We start from the raw sequence: 10,882 nt of genomic DNA, 5'->3' as shown, positions 1-10,882 counted from the left end.
GGCGAACGCCACGCCAACCACCGATAAGGCTGCTGCTACCCGCCAAGCTGGTCGCAAACCCGTGACCAAGTGGAGGCCCAAGCCCCTGCCAAAATTCAACGAAGACGACTTTGTCATCGTCATCAAGCCCCGGCAATCATTGGCCATCCGGGACGCCTTACAATACGGCGAACTCGGTGCAGCGTTCGGCGCTTTCCTCGGCGCGGCTAACGCGGCCGAGTTGAGCCTCCTCCTATGCAAGGCGCAATTAACACTTCTTCTCGGGCGAGTTGGTGCATACTTGATTTGAAGAAAATAGTGCCAGGGCATGCAAACCACGAAAAGACAAGGACGTCCTTGTCTTTTCGTGGTTTGCATGCTCTGGCGCTATTTTCTTCAAAGGAAGGCGCAAAATTTGATCCTAGCTACCACCCGGAACGCTCACGTCGCAGACCGTCTGCTAGGCGAGATTTGCATCAAATCGGCCAAAGGAGATGTGCCTCTCGCCGGCCATCTGAAAGAACATGAAGAGGACGTCTGCTATGCGGTCATTACGGTGGCCAACCAAGAGACGTCTGAGTCTCTCCAACCTTGCGTGCAGTGGGGGAGCGGCACTTTACTAGATATCCGCAAATTCGGCTCCTCAAACAAGGCCAGGCTCACCTTTGCCGGCACGGTGAGGCCTCGACACGTGCACTACAACCCAGAGATTGTCACAGTGCAGCCATATTTGCGCACTATTCCGGCCTGCAGCTTGTGCGGAACTGTAGGCCATCGGGCGGACTCATGCCCCAACCCAACCCATCACAAGTGTGGCCTGTGTGGACAGCAGGCACCCATAAAAGAGGGGGTGCGGGCCCCTCACGAGTGTATGCCAAAATGTGCGGTGTGTGTTGGTGGCCATGCCACGAACTCGCGGGACTGCACTGCAAAATACCGCCATATCAAGCCAGCCGCCCCTAAGGGCGGGAGATCCAGCGGGACGGGCAGGCAGCCGCGTCACCCAAGCAGCATCGGCAGCGATGCTTCAAAACGGCAGACGCCTACCAGCGGGAAGGACGCCAAGAGCTGTCAGGTGCCACCACCGCCGCCACACGGCGGCCAGGAGAAGCAAGCCCGCTCCCAAGGCAGCAATGGCGCGACCGGTTCCTGGGCCGCCAACGCCGTCAAAAATGGCAAACAGGTGAGCGGTTCAGGCAGGGTTGCCTCCTCCTCCCCCCCCCCCCCCTCCCCCCTGCCCCTCGCTCGGCGGCTGACGCTGAGGTCCACAACTTTGTAGCTTCTCTCCGGGCACAAAACGAGATGCTACTTGCAAAAATTGAAGCCTTAGAGGCTAACACAATTCCCCCTCCCCCTAGTAACTCCGACACGGACGCTATGGAGAGCGAGATGGTGCCGACGCCGGCTCTGGAACCTTCCCTTGCCGAACTCGAAGCCCGTCTTAATGCCAAATTTGACACCCTGTTGGAGACAGCGATGGAACGCCTCATCGCTAGAGTCATGGAGGCCATCCGCTCTATGATAGCTCAACACGTCGCGACTAACACCCGCCTTTCTCGCAGAACCGGTCCTCTCGGCCCTCCAGATTGTCCCGTCGAGTAAATGACCTTGACGATGACGAAGACAGCTGCCCCCCTCTAGGTGCTGAGCTTCAGCCCCTGGTATCTGGCTCGGGGCAGCCTCACTTCCACCTCTCACCTCTAAATCTGAGCATGGCGGGACACCCCCGGTGTAGGCGCTCCCCCCTTTCCAAATCGGCTTCCCCCATTACGATTACTCAGTGGGCATGCGTATTACAAGAAGACGACCCTAGTAAGGCGTACAATATTTTTCTTGATAAACTTATTGCATGCTACAATCAGGCGTTTCCAACGCAACTGAGTAGGCCAAGATGTAAGAGAACACGGAAGCCCTAGATTAACAACTCCTTATTAAAGAAAATAACAAAAAAGAACCGTTTGTTTCATATGTTTTTAAAAACGCGAGAAGAAGATGCTCTCATCACTTTCAAACAGTATAGAAATAAACTGAGCAGTGAAATTAAAAATGCTAAGGCAGAATGTTATGAACAGGTTTTTGCCAAAATAGGAAAGGATCCCAGGAAAATATGGAATGAAGTAAAAAATCTAACTGGGAAGAAAGAACAATGTACCATACTTAAAATAGTCACACCCACAGGCGCGCTAACCGGTCTTGAAGCAGCCACCGCCCTCAATGCCTATTTTGCTACGAGCGCAGTGTACGAGCAGGAAAATGATGAAGAAGAGCAAAACGTGGTTGATAACAGCGTGAGGATAGCGAACTCCATGGTTCTCGCACCAGTGACTCCTCACGAAATCAACAAACTTATCAATGGGATTAGAAATGACGTTGCTTCTGGTTTTGATGAAATTAAAGCAATGCCAATTAAACATGAGTCTGAAATCTTATCCCCCATCCTAGCAGAAATAATAAATAAAATGTTTGAGACTGGAATCTTCCCTGACTCGCTCAAGATAGCTCGCATCTGTTCTATTCACAAGGGTGGCGCTGTAGGAGACATAAGCAACTATAGGCCAATCTCGGTCCTGCCTGTTCTATCGAAAGTATTTGAAGGGGTCATAAATATCAGACTAGAAAAATTCTTTGCGAAATATGGGGTAATAAGTGGCATGCAGTTCGGATTTCAAAAAGGCAAATCTACCGAGGACGCGCTTCTCAGTATCAAGCATGATATTATACATAACTTTGAGCACAGGCTTTACACGCTAGGACTGTTCGTAGATCTACGGAAAGCTTTTGACTCAGTGTGTCACGATGTGCTATTAATTAAACTAAAAAGGTACGGTGTTCGCGGCGTCGTCCTTCAACTGATAGAGAGTTACTTAAGCAACAGGCTTCAATATGTAAGTGTCCACCAAGGAACGACTACAAAAATAGTAATTAAACAAGGTGTCCCTCAAGGCTCTATTCTTGGACGGCTATTATTCTTAGTCTATATTAGTGATCTCTGTAGCATCTATAATTCTCCTAAACTAATAATGTACGCAGATCACACGAATATTTTCTTCACTGCACGTACCCTTACAGAGCTTCAGGAGATTGTTAATAAATATATGGAGTCACTTTCTGACTGGTTACATGCCAACAGGTTGCAGTTGAATACTAATAAAATCAAATATATTATATTCGCTCCAATTAACAAGCCCATGAAGAATGATATTCATATTACCTTTCGGGGCACTCAGTTAAAACAAGAGGGGAAGCAAAAATTTCTGGGAGTATGGTTCCAAAACAACTTGTCTTGGAACACCCACATTGATAATCTTGCTCTGGAGCTCAGTAGATCGCTCGGCTGCTTGTGTAGAATAAGTTCACTTATACCTTTGTGGCTTAAAATTTCTCTTTATTATACTTTCTTTTATTCCAGACTTTCCTACTGCATTTTGGTTTGGGGTACAACCTGTAACAGAAACTACCTCCGAATACTAAAGTTACAGAAGCGTGTACTTCGGTTACTTGAAAGATATGCAGGACACCCACAAGACTTACCAACAGGTCCACTGTTTGTAAAGTATTCTCTGCTAAGAGCTGATGAAATTTATTGCTTCAAGTTATTACAGTATGTACAAAAACATAAACTACACGCATTTAGCAACCCCGCTGGAACACACACGCTCGCCCTCCGAAGGCGAGAGCGCAGAAAGCCTCGAACACGCACGAATTATGGAAAACAGCATTTAAATTACCAAATTCCGGTGCTTCTAAATAAACTTCCAGATGATGTCGACCTCAACAAATCGATTAAGAAAAAAACGGTCAAAGGAATGGTTATAGAGAAAGAAATTCGCTACCAGTGACTTCTCTCTTAAAGCCATTTGTAGCGTTTGTTTGTAAAACAGTGCTCTTTTATTGTGTGTTGGATGTCGCCTTTTTCTGTGTTTTTCCTCCTTTTCATATGAACATATGTTCGCCACGATGACTGACCTTTGCATTTGTGTTCATATGTTTTTTTTCCCCTTTTTTTCACATCTACGGGAAGAAATCTGTTGTATATATTTGTGTGCAGTGAAGTAGTTGCAGCAGGTCTTGTCGTTCAATGGGCCAGGAATACTTGTAGAAGAAGGGGTCACAACATTGCAATTATCTTCATTTAGTACCGACAGTTTCGAACGGAGGACCGTCCTTCCTCAGGGTATACACATATGTACTGGATCCTCCATGGCATAGAACTGTATAGAGAGCAACTACAAATGTGTGTGCTGTTTTCTTAATTTTTTTTTCGAATGTTGTCGAAACTGTATGCGGAGGGAGGGCCTCGTCAAGCTAGTAGCCTTTAGCTCTCCCTTCGCTTTTTCCTTGTATTGGAAAGAAACCAATAAACAAACAAACTGTCGGAGGCTCCGGTCCCGTTCCAAGCGGGCCGACCTCCGACTTTTCCTTTCAACCTTGAGCATTTGCCAGCCGTGGTTGCCCTCCAAGAGCCAGGGAAAGGCGCCGTACTAACAAATTATACGTGTAAAGAGGAAGATGCTTAGCAGTCGGAGCAACAGAACCGATGCGCGGCGCGAGGCGAGAAGCAGACGATCGGCAGCTGAAGCAGCTGTTGGCGCTGCCAACAACTGGTTGGCAGCGGTGTGATGAACCGGGTGACATGGTGCTGCATCTTCGGGTGAGTGTTTGGTTATTGCTTTGGATCCTCCAGGCTTCAAATTCTGGGTTAATAATTTGAACTGCTGGTTGATCGGGTGTTTGTCTGTAGCACAGGGGTAGTTGCTCAGAATCACCATGAGCGAGCAAAGCCAATATTTAAAAGCAGCGACCGTGGACCTGACGAGGTTGTTGAGGACAGAACTGTTGTTCTTGTGCGATGAGTTAAGTGTGGATGTGGAGGAAAGAGCGAAAGATTCGGATATTATCCAGGCAATCAAAAGTTTTGAAACGGAAGAAGAAGATGATTTTGAAATTGCTTGGGATAATATGCACAGGTGGGCATAAGAACAGGAGTGTAAAAGAGCTGAGGAAGCGGAAAGAGAGGAACGAGAGGCACAGCACCAGGAGCGTATGGAGCAGCAGCAGCAGCGAGCTAGCAACGACCCCGAACTCCCCCCATACCCAACATAGCAGAGCCGACGCGCGACGCGAGGCGAGAGCATCAACTGTTCTGGGACCGGACCTGCCCTTGCCCGCTCTAACCGGCCTTCACAACCAGTCATCTCTTGCCAATAAAGGCCGTTACATCTTGGTGGAGGTGCGCGATTCCGTCCTGGAACTACATAGCCGTACCATCACTACCCGTATGCCTGCCAACGCCAACCAGCCAGCCGGCTCCTCGCCGGCACCCGTTGTTTGCCATGGTGCGCTCCGCCAGCGAGACCCTGCCGTCTTCACCGGCACGGACGATCACGACGTGGAGGATTGGTTGTCCTCTTACGACAGGGTGAGCGATAATAACCGTTGGGACGATACTACGAAACCCACCAACGTCATCTTCTACCCAACCGGCGTCGCCCACCTTTGGTACCAATTTGAGACAGAAATGGCAATAGCGCTGCAATAAGACGTACACAAGAAAGACTGACACAGGACATGCGCTAACTTCATCTGATTTTATTTACTGCAAAGCCAGCAAATATATAGAAAATTCAAGGCATGCGCAAAAAACAACGGTACAACAGGCATCAACAAAACCGTTCAAGATATCTCAGAAAAGGCGGACCGAGGTATCACTCACGCAATCTAATCCCTTCTTCCTAATGTGGACTGCTTGCAAAGCTCCCGCGCCTTCATATCTCCACTTCTGCCCAGAATCTTTATCTCCCGAAGCCGTGGCTCACACTTCTTGCATTGCTGGCATCTTTTTTGCCCCGGCCCATGTTCTGCCGCACGATTACACACGAAGCACTCAGCGCAGTGCTGCTAGGGTGCCTCGATGCGCGCGCCCTCTCCGCCGCTCCGTGCAGGGTGGAGACTTCCTTTGAAAGGGTCAGTGCCGCCGCCGCGGAGGAGGGCAGCCATATTTTTTTTTTCAATCAATCAATCAATCATTTTATTTCCTTAGAAAAGGAGGAGTACGGGACTAAAAGCTCGAACAGCTTGACGAGGTCCCGACCCCTTGTTAGTTGGCATGACAGCAGGATGACGGCCAGTCTTACACAAAAATGAAAAAATATCACAAAGCAACGGGTAATACAGAATGAAACAAGACGGCAATCAATCAGAGAAGCAACAAAAGGTAATACAGATAAATCAACACACATAAGCAACAGTGGTGAACAAAATTAGGCGAATAGGAAGGCATGGTTTAGTCTTGCAAATGAAGAAGTTGACAAAAACGTTTAATGCGACAGTTTCGGTTTCTGGAGGGATCAAAATTTTGTCGGTCTAGTAAGTTTAACAGCGAAGGTAATGTATAAGACAGAGATTGTTCATCATATGAGGTTCTCGGGGTGTGTACAAACCACATTTCTTTATGTCGGGTATGACGAATATTTGTGTTTTCTTGAAGTTTTACCAGATGAATTATGTAATCAATGCCAAACTTTACAAAATCGTTGTAGCACATCAACTTATAATTATAAAAACAAAACACAGGAAGAATTTCATATTTTGGAAAAAGTGGTTTTGTGGAGTATGTATAATGGACATCAGCTATGTAACGTACAGCTCTTTTTTGTAGCAAATGTAGTTTCTGCAAGTTTGTCACGCCAGTTCTGCCCCACACCACGATGCAATACGGCATGACAGATACCACAAGTGCATTGTACAACATTAATTTTACCTTGGTCGGGAGAATGCGACGCAGACGAGCAATGACACCAATGGCAGATGACAATTTTGATTGTAGGTGATCAACATGCTCATTCCAGGTAAGGTGCTTTGAAAAATGCACCCCAAGGATGTTAACGGAGTCCACTATCCCTAACTGCTCACTGCCCAGACACAAATTCATATTAGTTGTCAACATCTTACCTCTAGGCGTGTGCAAGATTACTTTTGTTTTCTTCGGGTTGATTTTTAAGTAGTTTATCGCGGACCAGCGTTCTAAGTCAGACAGCGTCTTATTAGCCTTTATTTCTAAATCTGTTTCCACGTTGCCTGTAATAAAAATGGTTCTGTCATCGGCATACGAAACGACTGTAGCATTATCTGTGCAGCTTGCAATGTCATTTATGTAAATTAAGAATAAAAGTGGGCCCAAAATGCTTCCTTGCGGCACACCAGTGGTAACTGCCTTCCGTGAAGATATTGCGTTATTGGCATCTACAAACTGTGACCTGTGGGACAGATAAGATGACAAAAGCGAGTGGGCGATTCCACGCACACCATACATTTCTAATTTGTTCAGAAGGATGGAATGATTAATTAAATCTTAGAGAAGTCTAGAGAAGTCTATATAGAGAAGTCTAGCCTTAAGAAGTCTATATATATGCCTAATGTCATATGCTTACACCTGAACGCGTCTAAAATTATTTCTTTTTGGCTCCGGAGGGCTGTTTCCGTAGAGCGATGCTTTCTAAAACCATGTTGAAAGTCTGCAATCAAATGGTGGCGGTTGAAGAATGAGAGTAATCGCTCATGCATTATCTTCTCAATGCCCTCAGAAAATACTGGAACTAGTGATATTGATACAGCTCAGAAGTGGACGAAGAAGAAGTGCTTCGCCATCTCGCTGGTGACGAGGAAGAAGAAGTGGTTCGTCTTCTTGCTGGTGACCGCTCGGCAGACTGGAGCAGTTCTTGTGTCTCTGTGTGCTGTGTAATATTCGTGACAAATCTGGTGGAGGTGCGGGGTAAACGTCCTTTTTCGTCACGTTGTTCAGTTTGCGGTAATCGACACAAAATCTCAGGGTGCTGTCTTTCTTTTTCACGAGGACTACCGGTGACGCCCATGGACTTGTCGACGGTTGAATGACATCGTCGGCGAGCATTTCGTCCACTTGCCTTTTAATGGCTTCGCGTTCCGTCGAAGAAACGCGGTATGGGCGCTGGCATACGGGTGGTGTAGTCTCGTCGGTGATAATGCGATGCTTTGCGACAGGCGTACGACCGACCCTGGAGCTTGTGGCAAAACAACCCGCGAAGTCGGTTAGAAGCGCCGAGAGAAGAGCCTTCTGCTCAGGCGCCAAATCGGGATTGATTCTGACGGACGGAAGGACAGAGCATGGTGGGGCCTGGTCTTCAGGGCTTGTCTCCAGGGCGCACACTTGAGGCACCACAGCGAAGTCATGCAGGAAGGCGACAGCCGTGCCCTTGGCGAGGTGCTGCAACTCGTTGGCAAAATTTGTAAGGAGCACACTAGCACAACCGTCTTGTAGTTGGACGAGCCCGCGAGCGATGGCTACTCCTTTCTCGAGCAGCAGGGGTACGTGGCTATCAGCGACACCTTCGTAGTCGTGGAATAAATCATTCCTCACGAGAACTAGCACACTGGACCGGGGTGGCACCATTACGTCGTCGTCAACAAGTCGCAGAGCAGTGAACCGTGAATCGTCTGTGTCAGTGCGTGCCACGGCCCGTTTCGTCGAGAACGTGACCCGTGATTCGTGGAGGTCAATGACAGCACCGTTCGTGTGGAGAAAGTCAAGACCGAGGATCAAGTCCCTCGAACACTCACGGAGGACTACAAACTCGCCGACGTACACAAAACCACGGATATCGACACGGGCTGTGCACCTGCCGGCAGGGATAATCAGGTGACCCCCAGCAGTGCGAATGCTAGGCCCCGACCACCCCGTCAATACTTTCTTCAGTTGTACGGCAAGGGCCAGGCACATGACAGAATAGTCGGCACCAGTATCCAGCAAAGCGGTCACGTCGATTCCGTCAATTTTGACGCACAAATCGGAGGTAGCGCGTCGGATGCTGTCGCTACTCGCTCCCGGAGAAACATCGTCGCGTGGTAGTGGCGCAGGAGGATCTTCACAAGTCCCGGCATCAGCGGCCTTGCCTCCAGAGGCCGCTGGAATCAGTTTTCCCGGCGTGGACTGGGAGAACGGCGTCCGGAGTAGCCTGCGGCTTGACGGGGGCTTGGAGAACGGTAGCGTCGCGGCGACGGTGATCGAGCATCCTGGTGGCCTGACGTGATGCGGTTCTGGCGCGACGACAGATGGAATGCTATCTCCTGCGGTCGTTCCCCGTTCTGAGGGCACGGGTCGTCCGGTGCGAAACCACGCAGGCCCACGCGACGGTATGGGCACGCCCTGTAGAGGTGACCCGCCTCGCCACAGTGATAGCAGAGGGGCCGACGATCCGGGGCACGCCACACTTCACTCTTTCGCGGCCGCTGATAGGCTGGCGGAGCGTCACCACGAGGGGAGCTCGACGAGAGCACTGCTGGAGTCGCGGCAGTGACGTCGTACCCAGGGGCCTGGCGCAGGACGGACGCATACGTGGGCCTTGCATCAGGCTGGCGAGGAACCTCGGAAATCTGGTGCTGTTGTGCTGCCAGGCGCACCTCGTCCCGGATCACTTCGCTCAGTGGCGTGAAAGATGGCGTCTCGGACGGCGTACGGAAGGCCTGCAGTTCCTCTCTGACGACGGATCGGACCAGCTCGCGTAGAAAGGCCGCGTCGATACCGGGAGGCATGGAGATGGGATCAGGCCCGAAGGTGTTGACGTCGCGATTGTACTGGCGGGCTCGCTGTTCCAGCGTCTTCTCCATAGTTGCCGCCTCGGTGAGGAACTCTGCCACAGTGCTTGGTGGGCTGCGCACGAGTCCTGCGAAGAGCTCTTGCTTGACACCCCGCATGAGGTGGCGAAGCTTCTTGTCTTCTATCATGTTGGGATCCGCGCGCTTAAAAAGGCGAGTCTTGTCCTCGTAGTACATGCGTACACTCTCGTTGTGGCGCTGGTTGCGCGAGTGTAACGCAGCTTCTGCTCGCTCTCGACGGTCTGCATTCGGAAAAGTGGCTTTAAGATTGCGGCAGAAAGCTTCCCAGGACGTAAACGAAGCTTCATGGTTTTCGAACCATGTCCGAGCCGACTCTTCAAGTGCAAAATAGACATTGTGGAGCTTACGGTTGTCACTCCAGCCGTTGTAACGGGCAACCCGTTCGAATATCTCGAGCCAATCCTCGGCGTCCTCGAACACGTCGCCATGAAACGACGGGGGTGTTCGTGGCTGATGACAGAGGATGTGCGCCGGGAGCGTGGTCTCAGTTGCCATGGCAGCTGGTGCCTCCGAAGGCCGGGGTTGCGTCGCCCTGGTTGCAGCCGGAAGGAGTCCAAATTCAGGGGACGCTCCACGGAGGCGGCGGCCGCGGCGCTGGTGAACTGGGGTGAGATCCGTATTGGTCGGTAGCCTACGCGGGTCTGGAAGCGTACCCAGCACCTCCACCAGATTTGTCACGAATATTACACAGCACACAGAGACACAAGAACTGCTCCAGTCTGCCGAGCGGTCACCAGCAAGAAGACGAACCACTTCTTCTTCCTCGTCACCAGCGAGATGGCGAAGCACTTCTTCTTCGTCCACTTCTGAGCTGTATCAATATAGGCCGATAATTATTCAGTGCAGTTTTATCACCTTGCTTGAAGACGGGAACAACGCGGGTGATTTGCATCCTCTTAGGAAAGCCCTCTTAGCCCACTCCTCGCTTCCCCACGGGTCGGTCCCGCGTCCGCCCGGTCGCAGATTTCTTCGGCTGCAAAACTGGCAAGATGCCTGGCTGTTGCGTGCCACTGTGCTCAGACCACTCAAGAAATGGCTGGAGGACGCTTTCATTCCCAAGAGACCCTGAAAGAAGGCTCCTCTGGACGGTGAAGATAAAGCGGGACAAATGACAGCCTGCAAACTCTTCGCGCATATGCAGTGTAAGTACAGTGATTATTTGAACGCTTGAGAGTTTTTGTAGTTATGCTTGTCGCTGCAGGTTTGCATTTAATATGTGTGCTAGAAGTTGTGCTATAGTGTTCCTGGAAAG

The 10,882-nt window shown here is 50.0% G+C and overlaps 1 protein-coding gene across 1 annotated transcript in view; it reads left to right on the top strand.

Moving 5' to 3' along the window:
• The first annotated feature begins 394 nt into the window (after positions 1-394).
• The window catches only part of LOC149327713 (uncharacterized), a 37,122-nt gene continuing 26,634 nt past the window's right edge, over positions 395-10,882 (top strand). The window contains exons 1-2 of the mRNA XM_089565071.1: positions 395-1,162; positions 10,594-10,772. The gene's annotated coding sequence lies outside the window, so the exon portion shown is untranslated. The remainder of the gene's footprint in view (positions 1,163-10,593; positions 10,773-10,882) is intronic.

This window comes from Amblyomma mixtum, chromosome 10 (assembly GCF_055824585.1).
Source record: "Amblyomma mixtum isolate Tamu chromosome 10, ASM5582458v1, whole genome shotgun sequence".
Classification (NCBI taxonomy): domain Eukaryota; kingdom Metazoa; phylum Arthropoda; class Arachnida; order Ixodida; family Ixodidae; genus Amblyomma; species Amblyomma mixtum.
The sequence above is the reverse complement of the archived record's forward strand: the minus strand, read 5'-3'. Positions and strand labels throughout refer to the sequence as shown.